The sequence below is a fragment of the Dicentrarchus labrax genome, unplaced genomic scaffold (genome assembly GCF_905237075.1).
Source record: "Dicentrarchus labrax unplaced genomic scaffold, dlabrax2021, whole genome shotgun sequence".
NCBI classification, from domain to species: domain Eukaryota; kingdom Metazoa; phylum Chordata; class Actinopteri; family Moronidae; genus Dicentrarchus; species Dicentrarchus labrax.
This window is the reverse complement of record NW_026136718.1, coordinates 5,773,133-5,793,601: the sequence shown is the minus strand read 5'-3', so window position 1 is coordinate 5,793,601 and position 20,469 is coordinate 5,773,133. Positions and strand designations below refer to the sequence as shown.

The 20,469-nt window shown below is 38.8% G+C and overlaps 1 long non-coding RNA gene across 2 annotated transcripts in view; it reads left to right on the top strand.

Moving 5' to 3' along the window:
• The first annotated feature begins 928 nt into the window (after positions 1-928).
• LOC127350410 (uncharacterized) overlaps positions 929-20,469 on the top strand; it is a 171,732-nt gene continuing 152,191 nt past the window's right edge. Inside the window, exons 1-3 of one of the 2 annotated variants that reach the window (XR_007880558.1) lie at positions 929-1,099; positions 10,864-11,238; positions 11,422-11,485. This is a non-coding gene — a long non-coding RNA (uncharacterized LOC127350410). The remainder of the gene's footprint in view (positions 1,100-10,863; positions 11,239-11,421; positions 11,486-20,469) is intronic. The other variant, XR_007880559.1, reaches the window with a different exon arrangement.

The following is a 20,469-nucleotide window of genomic DNA, read 5'->3' as shown; positions in this document are numbered from 1 at the left end:
TGAGCTGCTCACATACAGGCGTAACATACAGGTATTCACAGACACAATGGAGTGTGTCACATACCAGCAGGCCTCTGGCTAATACAGCAGCTGTATGTTGCAGTGACAGTCTCAGACAGCTCTCCCACAGCTAAACCAGAGTCTGCTGCCTCTGTGTCGTATATGAAGGCACCCTGGCTCGGGGTGATGGCTAGTTATAGGACTGAAGATGCTGTGAACATCTGCAGGCTGTCTGTAAGGAGCAATTTAAACCCAAACGTGCCCTGCTGCGTCTCTCTTACCATTGGACTGAAGCGCGACAGCAGCTAACACAATGGGACAGTGAAGGGCCTAATTATTGCCCCTATCATTTGCATAATTACAATGTTTTTCTGAGGCAGGGGCAGTATAGAAATTGTAAATTGTAGTGGACCCGCTGTCTCTGCTTAGTGAAAGTCATCTTTGAATGGAGAGAGCCTGTTCTGCTAGCCAGGCAGCTAGGCAGCCAGGCTCAGGCAAGAGGTCCCAATCAGCCAGCCTCACAGACTGCTCATTCAATAGGATTTAAAAAGCCAACTGTGTGGAGAAATGAGAGTTTTGCCCCCCAAATCATATGGAATTACAGTGCTGGTTGCATATGGGGGGAGCCAGTGGCAGGCACAAAAGCCCACAGGAAGCAGCTATTTCTGTGTGTTTTATTAACCCAACCAAGCAATTTAATTCTTTTGTTCGGGGGAGTTCTACTTCATTGATTAACAAAAGCGGGGATATAATTTTTTCAGCCCCTTTTGAAAAGCCTGAAATGTCAAGCCTTTTAAAGGAGATTATTCTGCCTGTGTGCGATGAATAGAGCCCAGAGTAACCTTTTGTCTACAATTAAATATTCCAGCATAAATATAAAAGAAAATCAGAGATGGGGAAGATTGAGTCAGGAGAGATTGGAGAGGTAGATCCTCTGCCCGATAGTGGCAACAGCCTGGCTCTAATTAGATATGCCAGGCGGGCTGTGAGCAGTCACTCTCCACAGCACGCCGAGAGAGGAGGCAGCCTGAGAGAGGAGGACAGAGGAAACCTATCTGCTCATCTGTCTGTCCAGCGCCTTCCTCTGGGCATCCACAAGGTATTTCAGGAGACTTTTGAGACTGTTTTGTTTTGTTTTCCGACGTTATTTGTTTTCCTGACATCTTTGCCGCTGGAGAGGGAGAGTCTAAAAGGCAATGCCTTCTGGGAACTGCATAAACAGAGAGGGATGAATAATAAAAAAAAAAAAGTTGTGAGATTGTTTATGATTCTGAGGAGTGATTAGGAATAACAATAAGATACTTTAGGGACAGAGAAGGTTTTTTTCCCCTCCCCACTCTGGAGGTAGACTGTTAGGCTGCCTGGAGGAGATGAAGAGGGATGATATTAAGTTTTGATTCATGCAGGGCTGCATTAGATTGTGCATTGTGAGTTGCAGTTGGACTTTGTATTTGCATTATGCACTGAGGAGGCTGAAATGTACGTGGACCGAGGTGACCTGCATGCTTTGATGTGACAGTGAGCTTTGCACTGTCGTCTTTACTCCTTATGGAAACATTTACCCGATGATCAAAGTTTTCTGATTAGTTGATCAGAAGTTTTTGAGGCTCTGTTGTCGAAGAGATGGTTGTTATGTGCAGTTTGTGGTGAAGTAGTGATCCTCCTTCCTCCTTTTGCACTAATTATGAGACGGTTTCTCTTTAATTTCCCTTAATTTAAAGAAAAGATTAAAAGGATGTAATGAGACCCTGAAACTCTGTCCTGCTGGTTTAGTTTGGACTGTATAAGTTGGCTCAAGTCAGGTTTTGATGGATGGTGCTGTGACCTCTTGTGAGTGGATTATTTTCCTGACCAATCATTTTCTGGGGTGACTTCACGAGTACGTCTCATTTCTGCCAATAGGCGTGGTGCTCCTGTTGGCTTTTTGACACATGCTTAGACTTTATTTACCTCCTTTAACGTGTTAACTAGAGAATTGTTTTTATTCTGGAGCCTGTTAATGCTTCTTTTTTTAAGATTATGGTTTATTATTTTCATCAGTTAATAACATTGTTTCTCACTTAAAACAATCTGGATTGTTAAGATTCACAATGATCTGGTTACATAGCCAGATTTAGCAGCCAGGTCTCTTGTTTAGTTTTGAAATTTAGTTCAAATATTAGACAATTTCTACTGATTTATTAAAGAGGAAGTTTCATGATGTACTGTTTTGATTTTTGATCCACTAGAAGATGCATTTCAACATCAGTAAGAGAGTGTAGAAAATCCCCCAAACCCTTTACAATAACATTTGTTAGAGGCATCCGTATAAAAACAGTCTTACATGACTGGTGAGCAAGAAAAGTTAGAAATATGGACCCAAATTGTTTCAATTTGGTCAGAAATTCTGTTCTCATAACAAGAGACTGAAGGTGAAAGATGAAAAGCAGTGTTTTAATGTATTGCTGTTGGTGAGAAAAGGACTGAGATTGTCTTGAACTCTTCTTCTCTACATAATACAGGCAATAAGAAAGGACAAACTCTGTTTGAAATTCTTTCTGGAACCACTCAAGGGCTTTAGTTTATTTTGTCAGAGCCTTCGGCAGCTTTAGAATTGCTGTGTCAGTTGCCTTATTCAAATCTTTTTTTCTCCTAAATTGTGTGGAAGTTACTCAACTAAGATTAGATTTTGTGTTTGACCATGAAGACAAGAACAATGTAAAATAACTAAACATTGAACATAATAAATCATAAGTAAAGCATTGGTTTTATTGCCTGCTTGCTCCATACACATACAGATTGTTGTTTCCTTTTATTTTTATTTTAATAATTTTCTAATGTCACAATTAAATCACCATGTCTAAATTCACATCTGATTGACACTTGCCATTGACTGATGTTTAAATGTTAGCTCCTTCAGACGTAGTATTTGTTCTAAAGCATTCAAGTATATAATATAATATATAAGTATTTCTACGTGATCTATAAGACCATATGTGAATGAAAGATTATGAGAAACATGACATGATATAGAAGGAGTGGTAACCAGCAGGCTCTGTATTGACAGTGGATGCAACAGGCCCTCCAGACAAGCTAAATTGCTTCACTTGCCACTATTCAGCTGTCTGCCTTCTGGATCAATGATGATTTCCAAATTATTCTTAAAAACAGCTTCTGAAGCTACATTAAGTCTTCATCTAACATGCAATGCAAGAAAGAGAAGAATATACTTTTTATTTGTATTTAAATGACTTGAATCAGGGCATGTTATTCCTCCACCTTTCAGGCAAACAAGTCAGAGTCCCAAAAAGACATTTCATCTTTTACAGAGAAGTACTCTCTTACAATGGCTGGATTCAAAACAATGTTGACCCTCAAAGTGGTTTCAGTGCAACACTTTTAGGTAGTTTAGTACAAATTCAGTTTTGTACTTGTTTTGTACTACAAATTTCAACTGCAATGAAGTTTTTTGTGTTTCTGTCTTAAAGGTCCAGTGTGTAACATTTAGGAGGATCTATTGTCAAACATGGTATATGATATTCATTCGTGTATTATTACCTTAAAATTAGCAGTTTTTATATACAGAGAGAGCGGGTCCTCTTCTACAGAGTCCGCCATGTTGAAACTGTTTGTTTCTACAGTAGCCCAGGACAGACAAACCAAACACTGGCTCTAGATGGAACTTTTTTTTCTTTTTCTTGTAAAGTTTTGTGGCCACCATAGTTTCTCCTACATACTTAGAGCGGGAGGGCGAGGCGAGGGCATTACAATCAGCAATTACACCGCTAGATGCCACCAAATCCTACACATAGTCATTTAAGTAGAAGATTGAGCAAGGAGTGGAAGTAACAGATCCTTTACTTATTTAAAAGCAGCAACACCACCCTGTGAAAATAATCCTGTAAAAATACAATTGCTTACAAATTGCAATAATTACATAAGGTTATGTAAGTATTATTAGTTAAATGTACTTAAAGTATCAAAAGTAAAAATGGTTCGTAGGAGGAGCATTAATGTGTACGTTAATCGAACTGGAGTAAATTTTAAATATTTTTGGGGGGCTTTTATTGCCTCTAATTGATAGTTACAGCTGAAGAGGGTAGAGAGAGAGACAGAGAGAGAGAGAGGATGACACGCAGCAAAGGGCGGGCCACAGGTAGGAGTCAAACCCATGGCCGCTGCAGCAAGGACTCAGCCTTGGTACATGGAGCTAATCTGAGCTTTTTTAATGCCCTGTTGGGTAGTTTCTACAACAGTGCATCAAATCTCATAATCTCGTCCTATGTTTTGTCTGTAACTCTGTAGAATAACTACAGTGGAGCAAAACGTGCCACATTCTCTGCTGAAATGTAGTGGAGAAGATGTAGAAAGTAGCATGAAATGTTTATACTAGAGTAAAGTAGTTCCTCAAATTTGTACAGCACTTACTTACTTTCCACCACTGGACTGGCTACATATTATATGAAGTTAATGTTTGCTTTTTAAGAATACAACATGAGGGTATTCAATTCTCTTTCCTTTATTCAGGAATAATGTTGCACATTTATTCTCTTATATGAGGCTTGTTATTTAATCAAGCCCTCTGTCTCTAGTCATTCTCACTGCTGATTTTATTTCCGCCTAACTCAGAAAATGGTGAAATCGAGCCTGCAGCACCGTCTAGTTCAAGTGATGTTTGACCTCTCACCAGTGTGTGCTGATAAAGAAGAGGCAATCTGGTCTCAGACAGACTTGACAATGCGTTAGGCCCCACATGCTGATTTCCCTTCTGGGGGAGCCACCCGAGTCATGTTACGTTACAAGTTCTGTCTGAATGTGACTGAAGAAGCTGGGCAAAAATGTAGTGATGTAATGACTGTATATGAAGTAAATATACTATATGTGACAAAACAGCAGCCCTCAAACGTGATTTTTTATTTTATGAACTAACAAAAATCACAAACTTCACGTCATAGACATTCAGTTTCATGTGTTCAAAGAACTTGCATATTATGATATGATACAGAAGTCCATAATGTTGTGTCTTGTTGATGTATTCATTGGGATTTTAAGTGTCTTTGGTTTGCATACGTTTTAGGTTTTAGGAAGTCATTCATCAGAACAATAGGGCTATGGGGTCAACATTTTCACCCCTCTGAGGGTCTTAGCTCCATGTAATCAGAGTCCCTGCTTTAAATCCAGACAAGGATGTTTTTTTCACGATATTTTCAATTGAAGGCAAAAAAAGTAGCTTATTTAAATCCCAAATTTGAAACAGATTCAAGTTTGGGCTTGAGGTTAATTTTTATTCAAATGGATTTTAAGAGAATATCTTGATTTGACATTAAATCCACTGATATATAATGATGTACTTTGCTTTAACCACAAATTGTCAACACCAAACCCTCCTACTATAGAAATGTCAGCCACTGTAGTAACCATTTAACCTCAACCCAAGTTCAAACACCAAACTGTTATAATTTTAACCCCATTCACCTGTACTTCATCTTAATTCTAATCTTCACCCTAAACCAAAATGCTAATCCTAAACTAAGCCCTTCAGGAGTTGAGCAGCATCAAAATATCGTCGCTTTGGTGGGTTTTACTCATCTTTCTATCTCTGTGACAATGTCTTGGTCCTCATAAGTATAGAAACAGGATAAAGTGCGCACACACGCACACACACACACACACACACACACACACACACACACACACACACACACACACACACACACACACACACACACAGAGGCGTGCATGCACAGTAACATTACTAACACACATGCATACATAAATCTAATGTCACCTCTATTCCGGCAGCCTGTTTTTTCCCTGAGGGCTTTATCAGAGCTTTGGAGGGCTGATTGGAGGAGGCAGCAGTAATGACTGCAGGTCATGAGGTCACAACCCTGTTATGATAACTAAACTCTGAGGTCAAACGCCTGAACGACAGCGTGCTCTGCCTGCTGATGATGCCTGATAACAGCAGATGAACATTTCTTTGTTATTTTAACAGTTTTAAATCAAAATTCCTCCAATAATGGAATTAGATTTTTTTTCAGAAGGATTGTTTTCTCCTTTATCTTGCAGTTGATTTGACATGTTTTAGTTTAGTTTCAAATTGTTGTGAATATATTATTTTACTCTGCACATAAACAAAAATATATTTCACAGTTGTGAATGCTCACTTATTTGGGAGTCTAGTTTTTTTTATTTTATTTCATGCTCAACACTTGTTCAAGGTTATGATAATAACCTTCACACTCACTGCCTTCCTGTTGAGAGAGGAGGAAGTTTTGAAGTGTATTAACAGGTTTAATTAACATGCAAAGACACTTGACAAAATCAAGTTTACATATTTTTCCCATAATGCTGTAGTAGTACTGCAGTACTAGCTGCACATTAACAGTGTGATCATAACATCTCACAGATCTCTGTGTGTCTTATCTGCAACATTGCAGCCGTCTTTCTGGTTCTCATTTCAAAACATGCTTTGTGAAATAATAACTTTGGAGCCCCCCAGGTGCCCCCCTCCCCCCCAAGTATTTTTTATCTTGCATGTATATATAAGATAAAACTGTGACTTTTTAATGTTATGAGAAATAATGTATGATATTTGAGCTACCAAGTGCACGTTCTCTTGAACCTAGATGCTGATGTGCATGAGGAGCACAGTTTTTTCCCCAAAAATGGATGTACCATTTCAACATTTGTAGGACTGTCCAGTATGGTATTATGTAACAAAGCTTGTTTAAAATGTAGTCAGCTGCCAGAAATACTTTGTGTTTTTACATCTTCCCAGACGGACGTGCAAACAGTCCAGCATGCAGACAGACAGGCGAGCTGGTAGTCAGACATACAGTACAGGCAGAGGGACTTTTACAGACAGTCAGAGCACATGTGTAAATCTGGCATAATGCTGATTTTTTACTTTTCCCAAAGAGGACTGCTAGCTTGGCAGAAAGGAAACAAGAATTATTCAATCAAACAGCTCTCCTTCCATATCCAGATTTGACTCCGGCACCATAAAGCTTGCTGCATAATCCTTTTATCAAACCCTCCGATGGAATACTCTTATTGGAAAAACCCAGAGAGAGAGAAATAATATTAAGGTCATTTCTATCTCTAGTTTATTTTCTTCTTTAAAAAAAAAAAATCACCCCTGCTTTCCGTTTTTTATCTTGAGACAATAATTACTTCAGGTTGGCGGATGGAGACCTAACTGCTGATTATGAATGTTCTCTGACCACTGAGGGAATCTCTTCCCCCATCTGTAATAACAGAATCAAATTGTCCTCATTTTAAAAAGAAAAACCCCCCAGCAATGTGTGCTCGTACTGTGCTGTGTCGAGCCTCCTTCAGGCAGGTTGTAGGGAAAATGTAATGTGGGTCGGCTGGTGATGATGGCTGGTAGTACTAATATCTCTAAAGTGGTAGATATGGAGGCTGTGAGAGCTGCTGTTCTGTCCTGTCAGCGTTTTACAGCTTTATATCTCTGCTCTCTGAAGCTCTCTCTCTCTGTGTGTGTGTGTGTGTGTGTGTGTGTGTGTGTGTGTGTGTGTGTGTGTGTGTGTGTGTGTGTGTGTGTGTGTGAGGGTTTAAGTTGGTGTGTGCAGTCCAGGGTTTTGTTGTATTGAAACAATATTCCCCAGTGGAGGGAAATTATTTCAATTCTATGAGCTGTTTTACTCCAAGAGGAGTTCAAGTGCATTCTGTGTTCCTCACGTATCCCAATTTCAATAACTGCAATATTATCAATGTAATGTTTAAAACCTAGTCAATTTTAAACCGCGAAATCACACTTTACAAGGGTTTCCCATGAAAAATATAGATTGTGGTTTTCAGCGTTTTACAAGCGCTTTTTTAGGTTTCATAAAGGTGTTAAAATGGATTCCCTTGTTTCCTTTTTTAATTAATGTTAAGTATAAATAGGGTATATTTTGCTAGCTTTTCCTGATTTTTGGTCAATGAATGTGGCTCTTGCCCAAAGTATGGGAAAACTCAATGGGGGGGATTTTAACAGCTGGTGTATGAGATAACCTGACCAATTATCATCAGTTGTAATGAATTTGTCACATGCTTGCTCTTTAATGTGTTTCTAATAGTTTTTGGAATACTGCTACTACTACTACTACTACTACTACTACTATTCTACATCAGACTGTAGCTACACAGACAATATTTATCAAATTAGGATAGATTCATTGTTGGTTTTGGTGTCTTCAGAAGGGAATGGTTGATAACCAGTGCAGTTGATAACTTCATGAGGAGAACAGTACTCGGCCTGTGACTACACTTGAATAATGTCTGTCTCTTCCTATGATTTTGGGGTTATATGTGATTGGTTTAGAGACTACAACTTTATAACAGGAAGCCTTACAATCTGTGGTTGTGGTGTTTTAAAAGACATGTATTTACAGTCCAGAGAGGGTCTAATGAAAGATGCTTGAAGTTGCATAATGGGAAATGAAGGATCCAACGTTTTTGCCATTGACCTTTTTTAAAAATCTTTCTTTCATGAACCCCCCAACTTTTTGAACATGTTTTTTTAAGTTGTCTGAGTACTCCTTTAACGGGTGACATGACACCAGCTTAATTACCATATCTCCTTGTATCTCACTACTCCAAGTGTCACTTTAAACTGTCAGTTACTTCAAAACTCAGGACAATCATGAAAACTGTGTCAATATTTCACCCTGCTGTGACTCAATCTGCTACAACAAAACCAGTGGCAGCTTGCACTGTGTCTGTTTTTTGGTGCACCACTTTAGCCCAGACTGAAATATCTCAACAGCTACTGGTTGGATTGCTATGAGATTTGATACAGACATTTATGTCTCTATCAGGATGTGTGATCCCTTAACAAATGTTTTATCCAACGCCATCCAGTCAAGATCGGTTTAGTTTATGACAAAATACCTGCAAATTCATACTATCAATCATTCATTCTAACAAACTGAAGTAAGATAAAGAACCTGGTAAACGTTATCATTATCAGCATGTTACTGTTGTTGTGAGCATGTTAGTGTGCTGACATTGTCGTTTAGCTCGAAGCCTGCACAGAGCTGGTAGCATAGATGAAGACTCTAAATCTATTTATTGTGTGAAATGCTTCATTACAGCCAGATAATGAAGCTTATTCCTGATGGTAGACAGGTGTAACCATGTTAAAAGCTTGTTCTTTCACTCACTGCAAGTGCTTTGTTGGCATCGTCCCAGTTTGTTTATTGTGAGTCATCAGAAAGAAGGAAAAACAAAGGTAAAGCTGCAGTACAGTTTAAGAACTGATAAGGCTTCAATTTCTGCCTGTAAAAGATGTCCAGTTGTTTTGACCTCTGCGATGGTTACCATTTTATCGTTTCATCCCACTGATGGAATGACAAAGCCGGCAACCTGGACTGCAATGCCTGGTCAGTGGATCCAGGAATTAACTGACCCCTGTCCATTAGTCTCTGACCCAGAGTGGCCACGCCAGGTCCCAGACATCACTTCATCCTACACTCTGTGGTGTGATGATATGGTAATGGCATAAGAAGTCATAGTTCACTCTGCACTAGCAAGTCCTCTGCTGCAAATGTGTGTGTGTGTAAGCGAGAAAGCAAGAGAGCTGTAAAGCTGTGTGTGTGTGTGTGTGTGTGTGTGTGTGTGTGTGTGTGTGTGTGTGTGTGTGTGTGTGTGACTACAGACCTATAATTATCCTCCTGAGGAAAACAAGTGCAGAGTGAGTGGTCCATTGTGGAAACAGGATTATAGCCTGTGAGAGAACAGAACGCTCTGCGCTTTGTGTTGGCTAATGTTTTCGAGTTCAGCCTGAGCTGTTTGATTTGAGCTGGATGTGTATATGTGTGTGTATGTGTGTGTGTGTGTTTGTGTGTGTAGGTGTATCACATCTAGTGGTCGGAGTGTGCCTCATTTTATTAATTTCCTTCCTGTTCATTCTGCTGAATATGCGACTTTGTTGTCTTGGAATGTGGCTTAGTGTAAGGCCAGGGCAGGTTGTTATTAATATGACAACACACACACACACACACACAAACACACACAGAGGCAAACTCTTTTTCTCTCACAATCAAACACCTCATTTAGTTTGTTTTGATTAAGGTGTGCGACCCAGAGAGAGCGTGAGGTGCAGAGACAAGGAGAGCATAAGAAAGAAAGAGAAAGAGAAGGCAGGCTTTTCTTTCTCAGAGTTCCCCGTGTCACTCGTGTAAGAAAGCCGCCAAACCAATAATTTTGTCAAGTTCTTTTTTTAGCAGAGCGGCTGAAGCGTCTTTGGATTGCCACATGTATAAAGGCAGCCCATATAAAGCCATTCACAGCACTGAATGAACACGCCATCTGTGGGGCTTTCTTATTTCCTCTTCTCTTTTCTTCCCCTCCTTTTTCAAGCCTTGTAATCAAATTTGAGCAAAATCAAATGGCGGGAGGATAGAGAGAGAGCAGTGGGGGGGGGGAGGAGGGTTCAATGAAAGTACCTTTTGTTGGTCTGAAACGAGCAAGTAATTTACAAAATGCCCTCCCTTTGTGCAGGGGGCTAAGGGAAGAAAGAAATCAGTAGCTTTTAGAAGCTAGGCCTTGCGCTGCGACGGGCAAGATAATGAAAGCCGTCTTGTGTTTGTGGGCTAGAGAGCATCTCAAAGGCAGACCGGGCCCCGGCTCAGGGTTAGCTCGGCTGCTGAAAAAAAAAAAAAAAAAACAACACTCTCCTCTGTGTATGTGTGTGTATGTTTGTGTGTTTGGCAAAGAGCGGCAAAACAGGACGGCTGTGCCCGGCTACTCTTGGCAGAGACACTCAGAGGAACAGACAGAGTTGTCGATGCTGAGGAGGGAAGAGGGATGAAAGAATGGTTTCACCGGCACTAAAGGCTGCTGATCTTCCTCTTACCTGTTGTCCTGTTGCAGGTGCGTCTGGCCGGTCCTGCATTCAGAAGTGCAACACCCCCGTGGAGGAGTCTGGAGGAGAGATGAAGATACAGAGGAGGAGATGAAACATCCTGCAGGGATCATTGTGCTGGAGGATTACGAGGGGCAGGAAGAGGATTTCAGCTGACTGTTTTCATCCTCTGCTCCTCTGCTCGAGCGGAGTTGAGCACCTGACTGCTGAAGGACACTTTACCTGCATGGATCTGCTGGATTATTACCTGAGTGACACCTGGACAGACTGCTGTCATGGATTATTACAGGTCAGACCATTTGGAATAAGAGTACAATTCTAATTGTGCAAACTGAACTTAGCCTAACTTGTTGACTGATGCTGCGTGATGCCTACACAAGCAGGTAATTTACCCAGCTCACCTGAGATGTAGTCAGAGCAATGATAATTTGTTATATGCTCAACAGCCTAAACTGACAGAGTTTAGTTACGTTAGTGGCAGTCGTTTTTAAAGTTAAAATGATGAAATTACTCATAATAAGATGTCATTAAAGTACATTTAATTGTCTGCTGTCTCTGGCCTACAGATTAGTCCCTGGTGTACAGTGAATGGGCTGTCACCTGAAGTCTCTTCCTGTGTGGCGGAGACTGGTGAGTTCTGACAGTTTATGTTTATCTCTTCTTTCTTTCTTTCCTCTGTGTCTGTATTTCTTTCCCACTACATGGTTTCCCACTCCTGTTGTATATCTCATGTGCCATCTGAAGTGCTTAAATTAAATCAGGGTTTCTGCCTGTAGTCTTGTCCATATGAATTCATATAATCCATATTAAGTTTGTTGCCTTATATACATACATGCAAGTGTGTGTGTGTATATATATAATAACTGATGCGTCTCTCACTTTTTTTAAACTTAAAAACTATTCTTGTACTGAAAGAAAATCTCTTCATACCTGTCTCTTTTTTTTGCTTGGTTTGTTTTTCTTAAATTCAGTGGTGTTAGGGTAAGAACTTATGTTTGTCTTTATTAGAGTTAGAGCTAAAGGTGGGGATATATATATATATATATATATATATATATATATATATATATATATATTACCACAGTTAAACAGCCAAAGGCACTAAATTTAATTAGAGCTTATCAAGGCAAGGCAGTTTTATTTACAAAGCATGTTTCATACACAGAGGTAGATTTAAGGTGCTGTACGGTAAAAAATTAAAAACAAATGTACATGTGATTATACTTCATGTTAGTGGTGATACAACACTGTAATGCTGTGAATACTGGGGTAACACTCCCATGTCATCAGTATCTCTTAAGTACTCTTCAGTAAGTTGTCAGTCACGGCTGTCAGCATAATGCACAGCTGATTGGATTGTTTTTGTGATATTTTCTATTCTGATATAGTGCAATAAACAAACTTGGTGTGGCTGGTCGCGCCACATGCGGGTCATTATAAAACAGATTGCAATTACAGCACAGTTTGTACTTTGCCGTGTGGTTCCTACCATTTGTCCAAATAATATGAAAAGTAACATTAAAAGTTCTCACTCGTGGCAAACCATCAGTAAGATGGAGTTCATTTAAGGAAAACCAAACAGCATTTTAATACAGTAGAAGTGAAAACTATCAATGTAAGTTTTACCTTCTTTCTCGATTAAAGTTCATAATTCACACTGCTGTAAAAGTCTGTAACAGCGATACATTAAATGATAATTGTGATTCCTGGGCTAATTTTTTATTTTATTTTATAATTGTATCAAAAAACTGTATGCAGTTGTAGACAATATGGTACCACTTTAACACATTTCTGTTGATTGTGATGGCCAAACAATTGTTTTAGTCCATAGGAACTTGTTGAATAATCTTGTGGGATGTGGAGTAAATCTGTAGTAGACATAGATGACGCAGGTTGCAGGGAAGTTGGTACATCCATGATGTAAATGACAGCATTTTATCACAAAAGCACTGCTTATGTCTACTGAACATTACATGCTGATGGTGATACTGCTTCAAAATCTTCTCCTCCACCACCATAAACTGCAGCAGAACTTCCAGTAATGATACTAGATGTTATGAGGTGAACAGGCCTGCTGACAGTAAAATGGGACTCCGTGGGCGTTTTTGAGATATTACATATAAATTACTTTTATTGTGAATGTAGGATTGTATGATGTGAATCAGGAAATGCGCCTCAGTAAAATCACCATCTTACTTTCAGTGGTGGAATGTTAAAGCTACTTGTGCTTCACTTGAGTATTTCCATTTTCCATTTCATACTTCTACTCTAACTACACTACAGGCAATTACTTAACAAATTCCGATTAATAATACAAAATATAATCAACAGCTATAATAAAACACATATTCAACACCTAAATTATGATGTATTATTATAAGTTAAGATAAAACTATATTGATCCGAGGATAATTAACAAGCTACCCACTTTATACACTCCACTAAATAAACTTTTACCAGCTGCAACATTAAAGTAATGTACACATTAATGCATCATTAATAATCTAAATAATATCAGTGCCTATAATGTGCCAGCACTCATCAGTACTGAGTAAGTTTGTTCTCTTATATACGTACCACTTCTGATTTCTGTCCACACAATTACCCTTACTTCTCATTGAGTATCACCATCTCTGTTGAGCATAGCCACACCCACCACTGAGGTCAACAAGGTCTGGGTATACAATAAAAGTTGTGAAATAATTGGCTAAAGATAACTACTTTTATTCTTTGATGCATACCCCTAAACACTCCAGGCAAGTTCAGTATTTCTAAAACCCTGCCGACAGCAATTCTAATGAGACAAGAGAACAGCACTGAAAATGTCCTTGTTAAAACGGTTCAAAACGCCAAAAGAATAAGGGTTAGTGTCATGTTATGTTTAGGGTTAAGGTTGTACTCAATTAAGTTACTGGCACCTTTTTGGCCCTATTCAGGCACTGAATAACATAATACAATACATTATTCTGAAAACACGCCATTCTTTCTTTTACTTTTTGTACTCAGTATATTTGTATGCTTATACTTTTTAAGTAAAACTTTGAATAGATATATATATATATATAGAGAGGACAAATTGTCTCTCCAGTGTGGTATTGCTACTTTTATGTAAGATCTGAGTACTTCATCACTGCTAACTTTTCTGGAAGTTATGAAGCAGCTCCAGGATTTGTTATCACCACAGTGTGTTTCTGAGCAGTACAAAAGGATGCACAATGAGCTGTTCTGATATAAGAAAATAATGGATGAGTCAGGACAACTTCAAATTATTTATTTCACTCACATCAGGGTCATTAACAAAGCTGTGTTGAACTTTAGGGTATATTGCTTATGCTAAGGTGAAAATGCAGTATTTCTAATTGTTGTCTAATTGTTTTTTTTCCAACAATCCCATAATGCAATGTGTCTGTACATGTGGCATACTTCACCGGTCAATGATAACACAAAGTGACAAGGATTTATAATTATCCAAAATCACCAATGTATAGCTCACTGTACAGTAAACTTATATTATACGAGGAGTAGTGAATGAGTGAATAAGGAGGTGATTTCGGACACAAAGGTATCTTAAACTGAATAATCATGAGTTAAACTGACTATAAACAGACTTTACAGATGGATTATGATTTAAACGCAGCTTGCTTTGTTTTCCTGGTGTTTGGCCATAAATATGACAGTACACTCAGAGATGTCCGTTAAAGACAGAGTGGAGGAAACACCACTCTGCTCTGCATCCTCGTCTTCCTCACCTCCACCTTTTCTCTTACCGTTACTAAGTATCACTTAATGGAAGTATTTTAACCAGATGTTATGTTAACTTCATCAGTGAGTTAACCGATAACTTAATAATGTTAATGATAATGTGCGGAACCGCACTGGGTTGCACCAGTGAGGGCGGAAAGTCGACACTAGAGGCTTAGTAACTACTAGTTAGTTTATAAATAAACCAGCTACTAAAATTGGTTACACCACGATGAATGATTAACAAACTTAACTAGTTTGGACGTGAACTCATAACTAAGAAAATGGCCAATCAGTGATGAAAAATAGAATTCCATCGTCATGGTTACTGTGTGCTTTAGCTCGGCATAAGTTAGTTCGATACTGAAATATCATATCAATAAAAGAGGCCACCAAATGGCTGCAATTAATGACAAAACGATGCTGTGTGGCAGAAAAAACTGCATCAGTAATTCTGTGACATTTTGTTACACTACCTTAGGGCCATGTGTATCTATTCAGTTGTTACCTAAGAGTTAAGTTTTAACTAATTTCAGCGTTGCAATCGCTTTTATTTTAGTTATGTATAAATCACAACTTTGTAATAACTTATGCTATAACTAGGCTAAGTTACGACTTACACACAGCTGGTGCAACAGGCTCCTGAAGTACTGTTGCTATGGTTACCTGTGATCGGTATACGTTGAGCTCTCATACGGACCTTTCTAGAGCTGTCTCCAACTCAGAAATACCTCAAGAAGCGCCCTTAAAATAGGCCTTATATAGGGTATTAAAAAGCTTTAAAGGTTATTTACAAAGATCTTTGTTATTGTTTTCTTTCCCCCTGTAGACTAGAACATTAGTTATACATCCATAAACTAAAAGTGAGACTGGTGAAGCAATATGTTTTTGTGGAGTTTCAGTCAGCGCCATTGAAACACTGTCTGTATTGTTACAGGAAGCCAGGAAGCTCTAATGGGCATGTGTCAATTTTAGCAAAAAACTTAAATGAACTTATTTTTTGACTTTTCGTGCCTTTATTTGGATAGTGACAAAGTTGAAGATAGACAGGAAACTGGGGATGACATGCAGCAAAGAGCCACACATTATGTTTAATCCATCCATCAATTTTCTGCCATTTGCATTCAGGTTGCATTAATTGATCATTTATATCGCTATGACTTATTGTTATAAACATGTCAACATGTTAAAATCATACTCTTAACCTATTCTAAATACTGTTAGGCCTCATTGTCCTTACTACTACTTACTTAAGTCATTTTTTGAAAGTGAAAACAGCATTAAATTACATTTTATGTGGTATTAAAAGGTCTTATATTTAAGTGGTGAACACTGCATGAACCCTGTTAAAGCTGATCTTGCTTTACCTGAGATTATATTCAGTAAAGTTTCACACTCCCACCCCCTGTTTTTTTCTTCAGGGAACAATAAACAAGCAAGCCACATTCAAATGAGCTGATTTCTCTGTTGGCATATTGAAATGTCAGAATTTGCACTGGAACAAATACGCTGGTTAAAATTCAATTGGAACAGAATGGGTAATGAGCTATCTTGGTGTTGCCACACACTAACAGGCAGAGTCCCACTCTGTCTGGAGGGTTACAGTCACTTAGTCACACGGCATGCATCGCTGCTTTGATTGTTGCCAACAAACCGCTGAACCCCTCATTCCCAGCACAGGTGTGTGTGTCTGTGTGTGTGTGTGTGTGTGTGTGTGTGTGTGTGTGTGTGTGTGTGTCTGCTCAGGAAGAAAGATGGCTTTTCACTTTCTTGTATCTTTAAATTACATCCAGTCACATGCCATAGTATTTCAACCCTCACATTTTTTTAAGCTTATTTTACTCAAAACATTTGATTTAAAAACTGTTTAGTTAAGCAGTAAAAACTGAAAATTTAAAGTTTTTGAGAGATGCCTTGATAATTTAACATGTCCTTTTCATTCAATAAACTTTCAAAAGGAGAATCTCAAGTTTTGTGTCCCAGTTAATGTATAAGTATAAATCGTGCATTAATATTGATATTGCACTATTTACCCTTTTTTTTATAATAAAATAAAAAAGAAGATTCCTACGCACTGCTCTTGCTTTCAGTTTATTTATTGAATCCATACATCAATCCCACTATTTCAGTCCCTGCAGACCTGTTTCAGAATAAGAGTTCTTTGAAATAAAGATGAACTGTTCAAAAGTTATGTATATGTTAAACTTATGTTATTTATTGCATCACATCGAAACATTTAGTTATAATGGTGAAACATTTGTTAGACCTGAACTGTTTTATAGAAAACATTATATTGCAATCAAAGAATTTTTGACATTTTACTAAAAACTTTAGCCCTTAAATCATCATATATTAAAAATCAAAAAACATGGCAGGAAACATCAAATAAATATGTAATATTAAATCCCAGCTTCTTGTCATCCTTTCACCCTCTTCAGTGTCACAGATTATTTCAAATTTGACCATAGCAGCATCCTCTCTATTAAATCTCATGGGTTATTAATCTCTGCTCGGTTAGCAGTGTGTTGTGACCCGTACTGCTCCCTAAGGACCCACTAATAACCGCTAATGGGCTGTTAAAGTAGTGAGCGGGGCCTCCGGCGCTCAGGGCTGGATGGCCGGGTCTCACCACCAATTACAGCTCATCGAACAGGAGAGACTGAGGGCTGATTTCATCTGTAATCTGTGAGTGTGTGTGTGTGTGTGTGTGTGTGTGTGTGTGTGTGTGTGAGAGTGACCTGATGTGTGTGTGAGTGTGTGTGTGTGTGTGTGTGTGTGTGTGTGTGTGTGTGCATCTGTCAGTCAGGTTCCTCTTCCACCCAGCTAGCTGTGCATAGGCAGTCATTAGCAGCAGCAGCAGCCAGTCATTAAGCCCATCATTTCCTCGGTCTGCCAGCTGACCTACTGATTTGGACAGCTTCTGTACTTAACCTATGAACTCCCATGATTCCCCCGCTCACTACACATGACAAGTGTGTGTGTGAGTGTGTTTGTGGAAGCAGTGGAGGGCTGTGTGTAGAGTTTTACAATACACAGAGTACAATTTGTCGATAAAAATGATGGAAGATATAGTACAGTGTTTGAAGGTGTGAATGCTGAAATGTGATGTGTGTTTTTAGCTGGTCTACAATTATGCAGATAAATGTTAAAATCAGTGTTTGTTAAACAGGATTCTGCAAACAGTAGTGTCTTCAGATTGTTGTCTAAAAGTCTGTTCCCAAAACTGAAATACCCTTTTCCTCCGTGTTTTGTTAAGAAAGAAATTGTGCAGAACTCATTCTTGATATTTTTCTGTGTCCAGTGTATTTGTTAAATTAGTTTGTTCTATATCCATTCAGACCCAGGCCTTATTCTATTCTTTATTCTTTTTTGGATCCCAATTAGCTTCAGCAACAACGGTTACTTATCTTCCTGAGGTCTACATAAAATTATACAAACACTGACAGCACACAGACATAACAACAGACAAACAAACATCGACTGATTCCATTATCTGTGCTGAAATTACATTTAAAAGTTATAAATATCAAATACACAGTGCCTGAGGTTATTAAACAAACATGTTAGTTGAGATCCCAAACAAAACCTTACAGCAGGTGGCATTATTCTTATTGTGTGGTTTTTCTCATTAGGTATTTGCCTCTGATTTGTTTAATGTGTGTAGTTCCACTGAGTTTTAAAGTCAATTTGTTTTTTTGGCTTAGAAAGTACAAGATAACCCCCTGGTTACCTGTCGGGTATGATGAAAAGTTATGTGTGAGACCTGTTTGTACAGAAGAAGAGAAGACTGCATGTTCATGGGTTTATTTTATCACCTGAATATAAGAACTTTTATGTTTTTGTTACCTTAGAAAGAGTTTATATCTACAGACACAACAGGTCACCTTATGTGGAGTCCACCACGTTTCTACAGTAGCATAACAAAGTCTTACTGTAATTTAGACCTAATAATAAGTAGAACTATGGAGCATTTTTGTTTCTTAAAGTGGGATCTTTTTGGGTTGACAGATCACGTTGAAAATAGAGTGTGCAGTGTGAGTACAGGTAAACAATCCAGTCTGGGAATTTGCTTTTAAAATCAATTTTTTATATACATTTCTGTGAGTTGTAGCTGTAGTTGTAGCAATTTGTACACAGCAGAAGCACAAATTGTATTGAACTGAAAACTAAAGTTGGCTTACAGACAATTTTTGTTAAAACCAAAATCACTCTCCAAAGTAGAGGCAAACTAACATAAAAATGTAATTCCCTTGTGATTTTGGGAGGCTGGTTCTTCTCCTACAAAGCCACACTCCTTCACTGCCGTGCTCCCACATATATATCCTGATTCCATTCAAACATATACTATACTGCACAGGAACTTTGCTACTCAATTTTGTGTCTGTTTGCATATTCGTCTTTTGAAAAGCTGTTCACGCCACGCCGAGGTTTTAAACAGGTGTGTGCTGGTCCCTTCATTTAAATATCCACTAATACCTTCTGACTTCTCCACTGCTGGGATTAACCTTGCGCTACTTTGTCTTAGCTGCCGCTCGCTGTGGCTCTCAGGAAGCCTCCTGAAGCCCTGCTAGCAGCGATAGAAGCTGAAATTAGGAAGCTTTCTGCCCCAAAGCTGCTGCATTAAGACAGCCCTCACCTTGGCCTGCGGGAGCTGCGTTAGCTGTACAGCTAATCCAAAAGCTAGCAAAGTCAATCAGTTAGACCTTAAGCTAACTAAAGCTACCTCTGCTCTGCCTTGTCTTCTCAAGATAAGGTAATGAGGATACAGAGGGGTTAAGGTGGAGTTTGGTGGTCTTGTATTTGAATCTCAGGTGCCAGGTGTAATGGATGACCAGTGAATATCTCAGTAAATACACCCACTCTCAGGCAGAAGGGTAGGAATCAGAGGGGTATTGTCTTAAGATGATAAGGCAATGAGAGGCTTACAGAGTTGTATCAGTGAACGTGGATGGGGCGACTCACACTGTAATACCTGCTATCTAGATGTGACACCCTGGCGTGGCCCCTGAGCAGGCTAGGTGGTGTTAATATTCCCTTTTGTCTTGTCCTGATAAGCTAATGAGGGTTATAGCAAGGGGTGATGAGAGTGTTAAGAGCTGAATTAGTGGACGGAGAGGAACAAGGGACAGTCGAGCTGTTAAACCTCCTGGGTAGATACCCCAGGGCAGCTCTCAGCTCCAGGTTTGGATCAGAAATCAGGAGTTGTCTCTTGCTGATAAGGAGAGGTGAGGGGAGAGGGCAGGGTTAAAGTTAGCGGCACTAAAGGAAAAGATTTATTCCGGATGGACTGTTGGAGAGTTGTAACAACTGGCAAAATTGTTATTTGGATCCCATGCAAGTCTGACATATCTTTCAACTCTAGACAGAAGACTTTTAGCCATATATTCTGCTTACTTCTTTATTGCTCTCTTGCTTCTTCTTCTTGTTTACAACCCTCTCTCCTTTATAATGTAATATCACCTGGATACATTTTAAGCAACTTGATGAGGACATCTGTATGTCAATATATCTGGGAAAGTATATTTCCGACAATGTTTGTTCTTGTTCATACTTATACACTATCTGCTCATAGTGACTCAAGCATTATTAAACTATTTTATGGTCATGTTAAGACACTCGCAGCTATTGGTTAAGGTTAAGGAAAGATTGTGGTCTTGGTTAGATACTGAAAAAGTCAACAGTGATTAGAAGCACAAGAAGAAATCATTTTGCAGCCTAAACCTTACCAAATGACTCAGGATGCATACTCCAGTCTTAAAGTCCTAACCTTTGTAGAGGGTATCCCGTACTCTTTTGTGTTAGATTAAGATTCTACAAACTGGGAATCCTTTTGGTTTACCTGCACAAGATTTGCTGTTACTATTACTTAGGTG